Here is an 18,849-nt window from a genome sequence, read left to right on the forward strand (position 1 = left end):
GGCTGGCTTTTCTATTTAACTCCACTCAGATCGTTACTCCATGCCAGCTGTCAATGTTCTTGTACTGGTTCAGTTCGCTCTTGGATCTTTCTGGTGACCTGTCTACTCCAGCAGAAGCAAAGTCCCTGCTAGTTATTATTTGTTCTTTGTTTCCTTGTCCAGTTGGCTATCATGATTTTGTCTTGCTAGCTGGAAGCTCTGGGATGCAGAGTGGCACCTCCGCACCGTGAGTTGGTGCGGAGGTCTTTTTGCACACTCTGCGTGGTCTTTTGTAGTTTTTTGTGCTGACCGCAAAGATACCTTTCCTATCCTCAGTCTGTTTAGTAAGTCTGGCCTCCCTTTGCTGAAACCTGTTTCATTTCTGTGTTTGTGACTTTCATCTTAACTCACAGTCAATATATGTGGGGGGCTGCCTTTTCCTTTGGGGAATTTCTCTGAGGCAAGGTAGGCTTTATTTTCCATATTTAGGGCTAGTTAGCTCTTAGGCTGTGAAGAGGCGTCTAGGTCGTGTTAGGTACGCTCCACGGCTATTTCTAGTTGTGTGATAGGATTAGGGGTTGCGGTCAGCAGAGTTCCCACTTCCCAGAGCTTGTTCTGTGTGAGTTTAACCATCAGGTCGTTCCGGGTGCTCCTAACCACCAGGTCCATAACAGATCGTAGATGGCGCGACCACTAGTGCACAGCGTTTGACTCTCTTAGCATACCACCCTCGCTCACTCCAGTGGCGAATGTAGGTCACATGGTCCCCTCTGTACAAGTTTCGGAGTGGGGGTAAACTGCGGGACTGGGGTTCCACGTTGCAGCTAGTCACATAGACCTCAGTCAGCAGCCGTGGCTCTAATATGAAGCCACAACCCCTCCCCCGGTGGAAGGCCAGCACAATCCCCTGTTTTATCAAACTCTCAGGGTAGCAATTGACGAGGGGCACCCGTTCCTCCGGGTGGACAGTCTGTTCCATTCGTTCCCGGTCTTCCCATTGTGAAATCAAACTTCGTCTATACTGATCCCAGGTGAGCCTGATGACGTAGGAGCCCTCCTGTCGGGACCCGTCTGGTTGGAACCGGGGAGCATTCCACTCACAGACCACCCCCCTGGGGCTCATGTCTATCGGTGCACCCAGAGGTGTCGGCAGCGGGGGCAGGATCCCCTTCATGGCATAAAGGGCCGCCACCACGATCTCAGTAGCGGGAGACCAGAGCTGGGGAGCGGTCAACGGAGCCGGAGCGGTCGGTGGGGCAGGGTCGCTGTTGGTACCTGCGTCTGATGTGGTTCCACCGATGTCGGTCGGCTCTGCTGACGAGCACGCTGGAGTCCGCTGCGGCCCTGACCACGTCTCCCCCCGGGTGGCCTTCCAGCACAGCTCCGACTTCCATTTCCTCGCCGTCGCCGACCCCCCGTCTGGATTCGGGTGGTCCAATGCCTCCTCCGGCAACTCCAGGGGATCCGGGTTCCCCTGTGATAGCAAGCCCTGGTCCGGCTCCGCTGGGCTGCGGTGATCCCGGGTCACTTCGTCGTCGTTCAGGTACCCGCTGGTCATCAGCTCTGCCCCTTGGTCTGCAACGGCACACACACGAGGCTCCGCCATTTTCTGGGGTTTGAGCTCCTCCATTCCTGAGCTCGTCATCCTGCAGCCGTAGTCGGAGTGGGCGGGGGTTGCTGTTCGCGCCATTTTCTCGATCTCCTCCCATGACACGCCCTCCTTCTCCTGCGCTCCTCGTGACGTGGCAATGGTGGCGGGAATCATGCGACAGATAGCAATATACAGTCTTTGCAATAAATCACAGTCCAACACGTTTCAATCACAATTCCAAGGCACACATGACCTGCTTCTCAGGCTTAAGTAGGATCTTGTTCGTGACGCCAAGTTGGAGCGCCCCCAGACACAGGGCCACGAGTTCTCGGTACCGGGCCTCTCTGGTACGGTTCTGAGGCTGTCACGGTGGCTAGACCCGGTCCGCGACCCTGCTAAGGGGCGTCCAATAAAGGTGGTGCAGTTTGTCAGGGGTTTGTGACGCCACCTGTGGTGTTCGGTAAGGGTGACCGACGCTGCTGTGGGGTCCGCTGGGGTGATGGAATGGCAGCTGGATGGTATACCTTCCCACAGGTGAAGTATGTCCCCAGGGCTTCCCAGTAAGGTGGATGGTGATGGTGTGAGGTGCAGTCAATAACGAGGACACAAGGTTGCAGTCTCTTTACCTCTTTACTGTAGACTTCAGGATCTTCAATCCAGAGCACGGATAACAGGGCTTTCTGAGACCGGCCGGTCCGATGGGCACTTCCAGAGTTTCCCTCGCAGTTGGAAATCGTTGCCTACCACTAGCGCCTGTGTGTTGTAGTCCTACCCTGCTGAGCATTCGGAATAGTCCTCACAACTGCTGTTCTCGTTCGTCGTTCTCTACAGCTCTCTCTCTCTTTAGTTCCAGATGTTGCTAGTTTCTCGTCCCCCAGTATGTTTTGGCTAGGACGCACCCGTATGACGGGAAGTCCTGAAGGTCTTCCGGGACCCTAGAGACGCCCCTCTCCCACTGTTGTCCCCTATGTCTTCTTAGGAAATTTAAGGTAGACAGCCAACCTATAATTAACTGTCCTGCGGAGTTCGAAGTAAGGCTTAGAGTCAGTTACTCCCGCGGGGTTCCGGCCACCAGCTACGCGCCTCAGTAGGAAGTTGCCTCGGTCTCACGGCACGACTCCTACTGGCTCTCCTTTGTGCTTGATCTCGTTTACACTGTTCCACAATGTCCTTCCCTTTGTGTCTCTTTCTTAGGATACCGCTGCAAGGTAGTGCAGGCGCGGTTCCGTTACATTCTGTTCTGTTCACTAGGCACCTGCCAGGTTCCCACGCCTGACAGGGACCCCCCTGTGTCTTCTCCCTGCAACACCCCCTGCCACGGGATGTTGCCTGAATCCAACCCAGTCAGCTTCTGACTAACTTCCTCCCCAACCCCTAGTTTTACCAGTGTGAGGAGTGGCCCAATAAATAAATCCTTTTGCTCCCCCTAGTGGCCGGAGTGTGAAGTGTAAAGTGTTCTGGTGGTACCTGGTCAGGAGAATTCCCTCAGTGCCATCAGACGTACCATCACTCCCCTCAGTAGCAGAGTGTCATACTGCAACGACCAGATCTCTGGGGCGCTGCATCCCCACAGTACATTCCCCCACACACAGTATGATGTGCCCACAATACATTCCCCCACACACACAGTATGATGTCCCCACAGTACATTCCCCCACACACACATTATGATGTCCCCACAGTACATTCCCCCACCCACACAGTATGATGTCCCCACAGAATATTCCCCCACACACAGTATGATGTCCCCACAGTACATTCCCCCACACACAGTATGATGTGCCCACAATACATTCCTCTCACTCACAGTATGATGTGCCCCCAATACATTCCTCTCACTCACAGTATGATGTATCCACAGTACATTCCCCCACACACAGTATGATGTCCCCACAGTACATTCCCCCACCCACAGTATGATGTGCCCACAATACATTCCTCTCACTCACAGTATGATGTATCCACAGTACATTCCCCCACGCACAGTATGATTTCCCCACAGTACATTCCCCCACACACAGTATGATGTGCCTACAATACATTCCCCTCACTCACAGTATGATGTTCTCACAGTACATTCCCACACACACAGTATGATGTTCCCACAGTACATTCCCCCACACACAGTATGATGTCCCCATAGTACATTCCCCCACACACAGTATGATTTCCCCACAGTACATTCCCCCACACAGTATGATGTCCCCACAGTACATTCCCCCACACAGTATGATGTCCCCACAGTATATGCCACCACACACAGTATGATGTTTCCACAGTACATTCCCCCCCACAGAGTATGATTTCCCCACAGTACATTCCCCCACACACAGTATGATGTCCCCACAGTACATTCCCCCACCCACAGTATGATGTGCCCACAATACATTCCTCTCACTCACAGTATGATGTATCCACAGTACATTCCCCCACGCACAGTATGATTTCCCCACAGTACATTCCCCCACACACAGTATGATGTGCCTACAATACATTCCCCTCACTCACAGTATGATGTCCTCACAGTACATTCCCACACACACAGTATGATGTTCCCACAGTACATTCCCCCACACACAGTATGATGTCCCCATAGTACATTCCCCCACACACAGTATGATTTCCCCACAGTACATTCCCCCACACAGTATGATGTCCCCACAGTACATTCCCCCACACAGTATGATGTCCCCACAGTATATGCCACCACACACAGTATGATGTTTCCACAGTACATTCCCCCACACACAGTATGATTTCCCCACAGTACATTCCCCCACACACAGTATGATGTCCCCACAGTACATTCCCCCACACAGTATGATGTCCCCACAGTATATTCCCCCCCACACACAGTATGATGTCCCCACAGTACATTCCCCCACACACAGTATGATGTGCCCACAATACATTCCCCTCACTCACAGTATGATGTCCCCACAGTACATCCCCCCCCACACAGTATGATTTCCCCACAGTACATTCCCCCCACACAGTATGATGTCCCCACAGTACATTCCCCCACACAGTATGATGTCCCCACAGTATATTCCCCCACACACAGTATGATGTTTCCTCAGTACATTCTCCCACACACAGTATGATGTCACCACAGTACATTCTCCCTACTCACAGTATGATATCCACCGAAGTACATCCCCCTACACACAGTATGATATCCACGGAAGTATATCCCCCTACACACAGTATGATTTCCCCACAGTACATTCCCCCACACACAGTATGATGTCCCCACAGTACATTCCCCCACACACAGTATGATGTCCCCACAGTACATTCCCCCACACAAAGTATGATGTCCCCACAGTACATTCCCCCACACAAAGTATGATGTCCCCACAGTACATTCCCTCTACTCACAGTATGATATCCCGTACAGTACACCCCCCTACACACAGTATTATTTTATGCCCCTTAAAGGGAATCTGTCACCCCAAAAATCGAAGATGAGCTAAGCCCACCAGCATCAGGGGCTTATCTACAGCATTCTGTAATGCTGTAAATAAGCCCCGATGTATTCTGAAAGGTAAGAAAAAAAAATGTTATATTTTACTCACCCAGGGGCGGTCCCACTGCGGTCCGGGCCCAGTGCCTTTTATCTTTATTCGATGACGTCCTCTTCTTTTCTTCTTGCAGTGGCTCCGGCGCAGGCATACTTTGTCTGCCCTGTTGAGGGCAGAGCAAAGTACTGCAGTGCGCAGGCGCTTGGGCTCTCTGACCTCTGAAGATAAGAGGACTTCATCGTATGAAGATAGGCGCTGGACCGGAAAGCTGTAGATAAGCCCCTGATGCCGGAGGGCTTAGCTCAGATACGATTTTTGAGGTGACAGATTCCCTTTAAGTCCCCCTCACACAGTAAAATGCCCCAGCTATCCACTTCCCACACAGTATTATACCCCAAAAACCCATAACACAGTATGCTGCTCCCAAAGTCCCCCACACAGAAAGTGTTATACCCCCAACAGTTCCTATACACCAGTGATTTTCAACCTTTTTTGAGCCGCGGCACACTTTTTATACTTAAAAAATCCCGGGGCACACCACCAACCAAAATGGCACAAAATGGTGCGTCCAGGTTTGAGATGAAAGTCTGCAGTCATTCTATGTGACTGCAGGCTTCTGAATTCTCACAGCGCAAGCACTGCACACTTTTAGGATTCTCCCTTGCCGGTGGCCAGAGTGGACGGTCATGACAGCACAAGTATGTGATTTGGATACTTCTGGCCACATTCTAACTAGACGTGTCCGGCCTCAGTCAATTCATTTTCATTGAATGAGGCCACACATGTCTAGTCAGCACGTGACCACATGTATGTAAATCACCAACATCAGAGAATTATGATAGCAGTGTGCACTGTGAGAATTCAGAAGTCTGCAGTCACATAGTATGACTGCAGACTCATCACAACCTTGGACATCCCCTTTAATGTTCCTAACATAAATAAAAATATGAGAATTAGTATCACAAAAAAAAACACATTTACATCCAGGTACCTGATAGATGACGTTGTTTGTGGAGTCGCCTATTTCTTTTCATCTTCACCTTGTCCAGATGCCATGATGACTCTTCTCATCCACCGGCAGAGCTCGTTTCTGCAGACTTCCATCTTATCCTGTCTTCTGCAGCACATCCCGACACAACACCCTTAAAGATAGCAGTGTTATTATAATGCTCCGGAATAAAAATATCTGCCCTAGGCTGAGCCCCTGAGTAAATAATTGCCCCTCACTTTATTCCCAGCACATAATATGACCCTCACTGTCCCTCTTATGGTAGATGTCATCCACACTACCCTCTCTCTCTTTTCTATACTTCACACTGCCTTCTCATACTGTGTCCCTCATAGAGAGCCCAGTCTCTCTACTGTGCCCCTTCATTACACTCCTCCTACTTGGCATACTGTCTCCTCCTGGCTGTTACCCTCACACTACTCAGTATCTATTCTGTATCCACGCACACTTTCATCCCCCCATACTGTCTGCACACATTTCTAATAGCCTCCTCATGTACATCCCCCCTGCTAACATACCCCTTTGCTCTCTCCATATTTCCTCCTCACACATTCCCCCTCACACATTCCCCAGACTCTCCATACTGTCCTCACACATCCCATCACCGTTGCTCCCAATACTGTGTCAGCACACATTTTTCCCCTCGCTACTGTGTCCACCCCCATCTCCCCACTCACCCCCACAGAATATATCCACTCCCCTTCCGATAGAATAAATCCATCCCCTTCCACACAGAATAAATGCACCCTGCCCCACACATGCTAAATAAATTCCAGCCCCCCACGTACACACTAAATAAATCCCCCCCAAACACACTGAATAAATCTCCCCCACACACACTGAATAAATCCCCCCCACACACACTGAATAAATCCCCCCACACACACTGAATAAATCCCCCAACACACACTGAATAAATCCCCCCCCACACACACACTGAATAAATCCCCCCCACACACACTGAATAAATCCCCCCCACACTTAACAAATCCCCCCACACACTTAATAAATCCCCCCACACACACTGAATAAATCCCCACACACACTGAATAAATCCCCCCACACACACTTAATAAATCCCCCCACACACACTTAATAAATCCCCCCACACACACTGAATAAATCCCCACACACACTGAATAAATCCCCCCACACACTTAATAAATCCCCCCCACACACACTGAATAAATCCCCACACACACACTGAATAAATCCCCCCCACACACTTAATAAATCCCCCCACCCTCTGAATAAATCCCCCCCACACGCGCTGAATAAATCCCCCCCCCCCACACACTGAATAAATCCCCCCCACACACACTGAATAAATCCCCCCCACACTTAATAAATCCCCCCACACACTTAATAAATCCCCCCCCACACACTGAATCTCCCCGACACACTTAATAAATCCCACACACACTTAATAAATACCCCCACACACACTGAATAAATCCCCCCACTGAATAATTCCCCCCCCCAACACACTGATTAAATCCTGACTCCCCCAAACACTGAATAAATATTCCCCATAAACCCGCCCCACGCTGAATCTTCGGTGTCTTCAGCTCCACAACTACAGGAGCACTTACCACCAAGTCTCTTCTTTCTCCTGCGCGCCGGATAGTGACGTCAGCAGCGTGATCACATGACTTGATCACGCTGCTGGCGTCGCTCTGACCCAGCGGTCAGAGCCTCCATTGTACTCGCAGCTGGTAGATGTCTGTGAGTACAATTTATCTCCGGGAGCCGGCGCGCTGCAGCTTCTCTGTGCCGGCTGTCAGCTTGACAGTTGGCACAGAGAACAGCTGACTCCCAGTGCGGGGGCGGAAGAATGCAGCCGCCGGGGGAGACACTTTGGACCGCCGCATTAGGCGGCGGTGTTCCCCGCGGCACACCCGACCATGTGTGCCGCGGAACACTGGTTGAAAATCCCTGCTATACACAGTGTAGACCTTTACAATCACTCTCACAAAATATGATGGCCCCCACAGAAGCAACACATTTGCCTGTCACATCCTTGCTCACTGTTCCTGTGTTATGGGTCTCTGCTGCCAGTCTAGATGGAATGGTGAAGCAGCTCCTTGCTCCACCATTTTATTCAACTGTACCTGAGTTATGAGGACACAGATGTAGTCAAAGTCAGATCATCCTGATGTTGTCTCGCTGGATCTGGTACAGTTGTAAGGTATGGATAGCCCATAATTATGTGCCACCCCCAGGTGCTCTGTAACAGATTACCAGCCACAGGTCCCCTCATAACAATGTGCTAGCTATCAGTGCCCTGTATAAGTTAACAAGCCCAATAACAGTATGCCTCCCAAAATGCTCTGCTCCATTAACATATTAACAGCTATAGATGTCATAACAACAGTGTGCCCTTCACGTATATATAGTACTAGCTGAAGAGCCCGGCGTTGCCTGGGCATAGTAAATATCTGTGGTTAGTTATAGCACCTCACTTCTCTTATTTTCCCATCACGCCTCTCATTTTCCCAATCATATCTTTCATTTTCCCCCGCACATCTCTCATTTTCTCCCTCACACCTCTCATTTTCTCCCTCACTCCTCTCATTCCCCCCTAACACTTGTCATTTCAACCTCACATCTGTCATTTTCTGATCACTCCACTATTTTTCCTCACTCCTCTCATTTTGCACTCACACCTTTTCATTTTCACCTCACACCTCTCATTTTCACCTCATCACCTCAGTATATACATGTTTGTCATCTCCCTTATATATAGTATACATCTGTATGTCATCTCCTGTATATAGTATATACCTGCTGTGTGTCATCTCCCCTATATATAGTATATACCTGAATGTCATCTCCTTCTATATATAGTATATACCTGTATGTCATCTCCTCCTGTATATAGTATATACCTGTGTGTCATCTCCCCTGTATATAGTATATATCTGAGTGTCATCTCCTCCTGCATATAGTATATACCTGCATGTCATCTTCTATATATAGCATATACCTGTATGTCATCTCCTCCTATATATAGTATATACCTGTGTGTCATCTCCCCTGTATATAGTATATATCTGAGTGTCATCTCCTCCTGCATACAGTATATACCTGCATGTCATCTTCTATATATAGCATATACCTGTATGTCATCTCCTCCTGTATATAGTATATACCTGTATGTCATCTCCTCCTGTATATATATGTACCTATATGTCATCTCCTCCTCTATATAGTATATACCTGTGTGTCATCTCTCCTGTATATAGTATATATCTGTGTGTCATCTCCCCTGTATATAGTATATACCTGTGTGTCATCTCCTCCTGTATTAGACCTCGTTCACACGTTATTTGCTCAGTATTTTTACCTCAGTATTTGTAAGCTAAATTGGCAGCCTGATAAATCCCCAGCCAACAGGAAGCCCTCCCCCTGGCAGTATATATTAGCTCACACATACACATAATAGACAGGTCATGTGACTGACAGCTGCCGTATTTCCTATATGGTGCAATTGTTGTAGTTTGCTTATTAATCAGATTTTTATTTTTGAAGGATAATACCAGACTTGTGTGTGTTTTAGGGCGAGTTTCGTTTGTCAAGTTGTGTGTGTTGAGTTGCGTGTGGCGACATGCATGTAGCGACTTTTGTGAGATGAGTTTTGCGTAGCAACATGCGTGTAGCAACTTTTTGTGTGTCGAGTTGCATGTGACAGGTTAGTGTAGCAAGTTGTGTGCAGCAAGTTTTGCGCATGGCGAGTTTTGCGCGTTGCGAGTATTATGTGTGGTGCCTTTTGAGTATGTGCAAGTTTTGTGTGAGGCAACTTTTGCATGTGTTGCAACTTTTGTGCATGTGGCAATTTTTCCGCGTGTGCAAATTTTGCGTGTGGCGAGTTTTTCATGAGGAGAATTTTGCACTTGTGGCGAGTTTTGCAAGAGCCTAGTTTTTGCATGTGGCGAGTTCTGCGCGTGGCGAGTTTTGAGTGGCGACTTTTGTGTTTTGACTTTTATGTGGCGAGGTTGGTGTATTTGTGGTGAAATGTGTGCTGAGGGTAATATGTGTTCAAGCACGTGGTAGTGTGTGGCGCATTTTGTGTGTGTTCATATCCCCGTGTGTGGTGAGTATCCCATGTCGAGGCCTCACCTTAGCAACTGTACGGTATATACTCTTTGGCGCCATCGCTCTCATTCTTTATGTCCCCCTTGTTCACATCTGGCAGCTGTCAATTTGCCTCCTACACTTTTCCTTTCATTTTTTCCCATTATGTAGATAGGGGCAAAATTGTTTGGTGAATTGGAAAGCGCGGGGTTAAAATTTCACCTCACAACATAGCCTATGACGCTCTCGGGGTCCAGACGTGTGACTGTGCAAAATTTTGTTGCTGTAGCTGCGACGCTTCCAACACTTTTCCTTTCACTTTTTCCCCATTATGTAGATAGGGGCAAAATTGTTTGGTGAATTGGAACGCGCGGGGTTAAAATTTCACCTCACAACGAAGCCTATGACGCTCTCAGGGTCCTGACGTGTGACTGTGCAAAATTTTGTTTCTGTAGCTGCGACGCCTCCAATACTTTTCCTTTCACTTTTTTCCCCATTATGTAGATAGGGGCAAAATTGTTTGGTGAATTGGAAAGCGCGGGGTTAATATTTCACCTCACAACATAGCCTATGACGCTCTCGGGGTCCAGACGTGTGACTGTGCAAAATTTTGTTGCTGTAGCTGCGACGCTTCCAACACTTTTCCTTTCACTTTTTTCCCCATTATGTAGATAGGGGCAAAATTGTTTGGTGAATTGGAACACGCGGGGTTAAAATTTCACCTCACAACATAGCCTATGACGCTCTCGGGGTCCAGACGTGTGACTGTGCAAAATTTTGTTTCTGTAGCTGCGACGCCTCCAATACTTTTCCTTTCACTTTTTTCCCCATTATGTAGATAGGGGCAAAATTGTTTGGTGAATTGGAAAGCGCGGGGTTAATATTTCACCTCACAACATAGCCTATGACGCTCTCGGGGTCCAGACGTGTGACTGTGCAAAATTTTGTTGCTGTAGCTGCGACGCTTCCAACACTTTTCCTTTCACTTTTTTCCCCATTATGTAGATAGGGGCAAAATTGTTTGGTGAATTGGAACGCGCGGGGTTAAAATTTCGCCTCACAATATAGCCTATGACGCTCTCGGGGTCCAGACATGTGACTGTGCAAAATTTTGTGGCTGTAGCTGCGACGCCTCCAACACTTTTCCTTTCACTTTTTCCCCATTATGTAGATAGGGGCAAAATTGTTTGGTGAATTGGAACGCGCGGGGTTAAAATTTCACCTCACAACGTAGCCTATGACGCTCTCAGGGTCCAGACGTGTGACTGTGCAAAATTTTGTTTCTGTAGCTGCGACGCCTCCAACACTTTTCCTTTCACTTTTTTCCCCATTATGTAGATAGGGGCAAAATTGTTTGGTGAATTGGAAAGCGCGGGGTTAATATTTCACCTCACAACGTAGCCTATGACGCGCTCAGGGTCCAGACGTGTGACTGTGCAAAATTTTGTTGCTGTAGCTGCGACGCTTCCAACACTTTTCCTTTCACTTTTTTCCCCATTATGTAGATAGGGACAAAATTGTTTGGTGAATTGGAACGCGCGGGGTTAAAATTTTGCCTCACAATATAGCCTATGACGCTCTCGGGGTCCAGACGTGTGACTGTGCAAAATTTTGTGGCTGTAGCTGCGACGGTGCAGATGCCAATCCCGGACATACACACACACATACACACACACACATACACACACACACACACATTCAGCTTTATATAGTAGATGTCAGCTATAGATGATCCCATAAATATGTGTCAACCACAGATGCACACACAGCAATGTGCTATCTCAAGATACTCCATTAACGATGTCTATGATCTCATACAGAAGTCCATTTTTCATGGACGTTTTATAGCCGTGGTTTTCACTGATGCAACACGTACCCATTATAGTCTATGGGACTGTTCACTTTTCCATCTTTTTTTGGTGGTTCATGAGTCCATAAAAAAAATCCCGGAGACATGTCAGTTTTTTATGAAAATCATGGACTCCACACATTGCCTTTCATGTGCAATCCATGAGCTCTACGTGATTAACTTGGTAATGGATAGAGAAGTTCTGTAATTTATTTATTTTTTCATAAATGAAAATCACCAATGGAACGTTAACAGTGTCTTGCTGACAACCTCCCCTACCTGCCAGTAGATATAGTATATCTTGACTTCAGCAAAGCATTTAACAAAGTATCTCACACAATCCTTATTGAAAAAATGACTAAGTATGGAATGGACAAGGCAACTGTTAGGTGGATTCATAACTGGCTTAGTGATCGGACCCAAAGAGTGGTCGTAAATGGCTGCATATCCAGTTGGAAGAATGTCTCAAGTGGGGTAGCACAGAGCTCTGTCCTAGGCCCTGTATTGTTCAACATCTTTATCAATGATTTAGATGAAGGAATTGAGTGTAAACTGATTAAATTTGCTGATGATGACACAAAGCTAGGAAGCATAGCTAATACTAGTGAAGAGAGAGAGGATTCAAAAAGATCTAAACAAACTGAAGCAGAGGGCAGCAACTAAGGATGGTTTCACATTTGCGGATGGAGAGCTGCGTACGTCCTCTGTAAAGCACCGCCCACCGCCACACCTCCTCCGGTCAGGTCCGCCTACGTCGGCATGCAGCGTGCGTACCCTATCTTTACCATTAGGTACGCAGACCATGCTGATGTATGCGGATGCCTCCGCGTGCGTCGTTTTGATGGTGCAGCAACCTGCGCCGAACACGAGTTGCATTTTGTTGTGGTCGCCGCACCGTCAAAACGACGCATGCGGATGCATCCGCATACATCCGCGTGGCCTGCATACCCAATGTTAAAGATAGGGTATGCAGGACGCATGCAGCCGTAGGCGGAGCTGAATGAAGAGGCGCAGCAGTGGACGGGGCTTCACGGAGGAAGTCCGCAGCCCTGCTGAACGGCAGTGTGAAAATAGCCTTACAGAATGGTTTTTAACAAGGAGAAATGCAAAGTCCTACATTTGGGCAAGAAAAATGAAAAATGCATATACAAAATGGAAGAATAGGACTAAGTAACAGCACATATAAAAAAAGACTTGAGAATACTAATAGATCACAGACTGCACGTAAGTCAACGGTGTGATTCAGCAGCAAAAAAGCACATACAGTTCTAGAATAAATTAAGTAAGAGGAGCATAGAGTCTAGATCACGTGAAGTCATTATTGCCCTCTACTCCTCTTTGGCCAGACCTCATCTGGAATACTGTGTCCAGTTTTGCGCACCACATTTTAAAAAAGACATCAACAAACTGGAGCAAATTCAGAGAAGAGCGACCAGAATGGTGACTGGTCTGCAAACCATGTCCTATGAGGAACGGTTACAGGATTCGGGAATGTTTAGCTTGCAAAAAAGAAGACTGAGAGGAGACTTAATAGCTGTCTACAAATATCTCAAGGGCTGTCACATTGTAGACGGATCAGCTTTATTTTCATTTGCACAACGAAAGACTAGAAGCAATGGGAGGAAACTGAATGGGAGGAGACAAATTAGATATTAGGCCTCTTTCACACTTCCGTCGGTACGGGTCCGTCGCAATGCGTAAGTTACTCCCATGCTGGATAACCCAATCAATACCAAGTGCACACAGGAACCTTGCATAAACTTGAAAATATCACCGTTCATACATGGATCATGCCAATACATAATAGCATAAATTCTTGTCCCACATGATAACACCAGTAGCGCTAACCCTCTATCAGCACCACACAGTGTTACCATGTCGAACCATCAAGAGTATCATTAGAGAAAATAGGTACATACAATCAATTCCAAAAACATTTAAAATCAACAATACATTACTGTATATGCAAAAAGTCCAAAGGAACATAAAGAATGTTGTAAGGGGTACCCCCTTCGGAGCCTAGCTTGGACTGTACACTAAGCCGGACACGATTCCAGATAAAAAGTCATCAAAATGTTATATGGAGCTGGATAGGGTCCCTTTCATGATCCACTTGAACTGCTGATAGATTAAAGACATCAGTCTTTGCAAGGTGAGTAGAGGAAGCCACATGTCTAACCAAGACAGATTATAGAGGATTTTTCTTGGAAAAGATTACTGGAGTAAAAAGAAAATAAAAAAAGAAAATTAAGACATGTGAATATAGCCTTAGGCTAGGTTCCCATTGTGTTAATGGGACCGCGCTAACGGACGAAATTAACGCCGTGCAACGCGTCCGTTAGCGCGCCCATTAACAGCAATGGGGACGCGCATCACTAGCGCGTGCCATTTTCGGCACGTGCTAGCGATGTGCCGGTGTTTTGTGGCGCGCCGCGGACGCTGCTCGCAGCGTCCGAGGCGCGCCCGCGGTCCGTTCCGCGGTCGCGGGGGACGTTTAGCGTGACCCCTTTACAACACATTGCGTTAGCGCAATCCGCTAGCGCTAGGAGCTAAACGGATTGCACTAACGCAATCTGAACCTAGCCTTAGGCTGCATTGACAATGACCATGTTGCAGTTCTTTGCCGAGATTGTGGTTGATCAGCAGTGTGAGAAAAGAAAACCCAATGGCTTCACAACGTGTGAACGCAGCCTTAGGTCATGTTCATACACACACTAAGGGGGGGGACAGACAGCCATATCTCTCATGCGAGGATCGCATCGCACTGCACGGACTGGCCCAGCACCTCTCCTGACCTGAGCTTGACAGTGTGATATATTTCCATGCAGCTGTCACGCTCAGCTCAGGAGAGGTGCCGGTCAGTCCAAGGACTGCAATGTGATCCTCACACAAGAAATATGGCTGTCTATCCCCTTAGGCTAAGTGCACACAGCGTATAACAAATTATCCAAGTAAATGGTAAATTTTTACCTTACTTGTGACCACAGCAGTCAGTCACTAAGCTCAGCTGTGATGGCAAAGTAGATGGCACAAAACCCTGACTGGCTGCAGCAGTCACATGTGCTCTGGTTAACCCCTTCATGACCCAGCCTATTTTGACCTTAAAGACCTTGCCGTTTTTTGCAATTCTGACCAGTGTCCCTTTATGAGGTAATAACTCAGGAACGCTTCAACGGATCCTAGCAGTTCTGAGATTGTTTTTTCGTGACATATTGGGCTTCATGTTAGTGGTAAATTTAGGTCAATAAATTCTGCGTTTATTTGTGATAAAAACGGAAATTTGGCGAAAATTTTGAAAATTTCGCAATTTTCACATTTTGAATTTTTATTCTGTTAAACCAGAGAGTTATGTGACACAAAATAATTAATAAATAACATTTCCCACATGTATACTTTACATCAGCACAATTTTGGAAACAAAATTTTTTTTTGCTAGGAAGTTATAAGGGTTAAAATTTGACCAGCAATTTCTAATTTTTACAACGAAATTTACAAAACCATTTTTTTTAGGGACCACCTCACATTTGAAGTCAGTTTGAGGGGTCTATATGGCTGAAAATACCCAAAAGTGACACCATTCTAAAAAATGCACCCCTCAAGGTACTCAAAACCACATTCAAGAAGTTTATTAAGGCCGGCGTCACACACAGCGTAAAACAATACGGTCCGTATATTACGGCCGTAATACGCTGAAAAGTCCCGAAAAAAGTGGTCCGTAGCTCCTCCGTAGGCAGGGTGTGTCAGCGTTTTTTGCGCATGGCATCCTCCGTATGTAATCCGTATGGCATCCGTACTGCGTGGTTTTCTCGCAGGCTAGCAAAACCAACATACCGCTATAGAAGTGATCCATGTGTCCCAAAAAGAAAAGAAAATATATATATACTGTCTATATATATATATATATATATATATATATATATATATATATATATGTGTCAGTAGACACATATATTAGAGAGAAAAGCCGGTAATTCAGTGCGGTGTACAGTAAAATCACACTGACAGCTTACAGTAGAATAGGTAGAATAAATGTGTACACATAGAATAGGTATATATATATATATATATATATATATGTCAGTGAGACACATATATGTATATATATTAATATTTATTCCAGCGCTAGACAGCTTGAAAGCCGGTAATTCAATTACCGGCTTTTTCCTTCTCCTTCCTAAAACCCGACATGATTTGAGACATGGTTTACATACAGTAAACCATGTCTTCTCTCCATTTTTTTTGCAGATTCCACACTACTAATGTCAGTAGTGTGTATCTGCAAAATTTGGCCGTTCTAGCTCTTAAAATAAAGGGTTAAATGGCGGAAAAAATTGGCGTGGGCTCCCGCGCAATTTTCTCCGCCAGAGTAGTAAAGCCAGTGACTGAGGGCAGATATTAATAGCCTGGAGAGGGTCCATGGTTATTGGCCCCCCCCTGGCTAAAAATATCTGCCCCCAGCCACCCCAGAAAAGGCACATCTGGAAGATGCGCCTATTCTGGCACTTGGCCACTCTCTTCCCATTCCCGTGTAGCGGTGGGATATGGGGTAATGAAGGGTTAATGCCACCTTGCTATTGTAAGGTGACATTAAGCCTAATTAATAATGGAGAGGCGTCAATTATGACACCTATCCATTATTAATCCAATACTAGTAAAGGGTTAAATAAAACACAAACACATTTTTTAAAATTATTTTAATGAAATAAAAACAATGGTTGTTGCAGTATTTTATTCAACGCCCAATCCAGTCACTGAAGACCCTCGTTCTGTGAGTAAAAAAACATAATAAACCAACAATATACTTACCCTCCGCAGATCTGTAACGTCCAACGATGTAAATCCTTCTGAAGGGGTTAAAACATTTTGCAGCAAGGAGCTGTGCTAATGCAGGCTGCTCCTCGCTGCAAAACCCCAGGGAATGAGGCTAAAAATAGATCAATGATCTATATTTAGCATCATTTGCGGTGAGGCGCCCTCTGCTGGCTGTTCATAGATCGTGGGAAATTACCTAGAAAGAGCTTTATATATATACCTATTCTATGTGTACACATTTATTCTACCTATTCTACTGTAAGCTGTCAGTGTGATTTTACTGTACACCGCACTGAATTACCGGCTTTTCTCTCTAACAGCGCTGCGTATTTCTCGCAAGTCACACTGCTTGTCCGTGTGTAATCCGTATTTTTCACGCTTCCATAGACTTTCATTGGTGTATTTCTTGCGCAGTACGGTGACAAACGCAGCATGCTGCGATTTTGTACGGCCGTAGAAAGCCGTATAATACTGATCAGTAAAATACGGCAAATAGGAGCAGGGGCATAGAGAATAATTGTGCCGTATTTTTTGCGAGTTTTACGGACGTAGATTCTGCGCTCTTACGTCCGTAAAACTCGCATGTGTGACGGCGGCCTAACCCTTCAGGTACTTCACAGCAGCAGAAGCAACATGGAAGGAAAAAATGAACATTTAACTTTTTAGTCACAAAAATTATCTTTTAGCAACAATTATTTTTATTTTCCCAATAGTAAAAGGAGAAACTGAACCACGAAAGTTGTTGTCCAATTTGTCCTGAGTACACTGACGCCTCATATGTTGGGGTAAACCACTGTTTGGGTGCACGGCAGGGCTTGGAAGGGAAGGAGCGCCATTTGACTTTTTGAATGAAAAATTGGCTCCACTCTTTAGCGGACACCATGTCACGTTTGGAGAGCCCCCGTGTGCCTAAAAATTGGAGCTCCCCCACAAGTGACCCCATTTTGGAAACTAGACGCCCCAAGGAACTTATCTAGATGCATAGTGAGCACTTTGAACCCCCAGGTGCTTCACAAATTGATCCGTAAAAATAAAAAAGTACTTTTTTTTCACAAAAAAATTCTTTTAGCCTCAATTTTTTCATTTTCACATGGGCAACAGGATAAAATGGATCCTAAAATTTGTTGGGCAATTTCTCCTGAGTACACCAATACCTCACATGTGGGGGTAAATTACTGTTTGGGCACATGGTAAGGCTTGGAAGGGAAGGAGCGCCATTTGACTTTTTGAATGAAAAATTATCTCCATCGTTAGCGGACACCATGTCGCGTTTGTAGAGCCCCTGTGTGCCTAAACATTGGAGCTCCCCCACAAGTGACCCCATTTTGGAAACTAGACCCCCCAAGGAACTTATCTAGATGCCTAGTGAGCACTTTAAACCCTCAGGTGCTTCACAAATTGATCTGTAAAAATGAAAAAGCACTTTTTTTTCACAAAAAAATTATTTTCGCCTCACTTTTTTCATTTTCACATGGGCAATAGGATAAAATGGATCATAAAATTTGTTGGGCAATTTCTCCCGAGTACGCCGATACCTGATATGTGGGGGTAAACCACTGTTTGGGCACACGGCAGGGCTCGGAAGGGAAGGCGCGCCATTTGACTTTTTGAATGGAAAATTAGCTCCAATTGTTAGCGGACACCATGTCGCGTTTGGAGAGCCCCTGTGTGCTTAAACATTGGAGCTCCCCCACAAGTGACCCCATTTTGGAAACTAGACCCCCCAAGGAACTTATCTAGATGCATATTGAGCACTTTAAACCCCCAGGTGCTTCACAGAAGTTTATAACGCAGAGCCATGAAAATAAAAAATATTTTTTCTTTCCTCAAAAATGATTTTTTAGCCTGGAATTTCCTATTTTGCCAAGGCTAATAGGAGAAATTGGACCCCAAATGTTGTTGTCCAGTTTGTCCTGAGTACGCTGATACCCCATATGTGGGGGTAAACCACTGTTTGGGCGCACGGCAGGGCTCGGAAGGGAAGGCACGCCATTTGGCTTTTTAAATGGAA

This window comes from Ranitomeya imitator, chromosome 1, assembly GCF_032444005.1.
Source record: "Ranitomeya imitator isolate aRanImi1 chromosome 1, aRanImi1.pri, whole genome shotgun sequence".
In the NCBI taxonomy this organism is placed as follows: domain Eukaryota; kingdom Metazoa; phylum Chordata; class Amphibia; order Anura; family Dendrobatidae; genus Ranitomeya; species Ranitomeya imitator.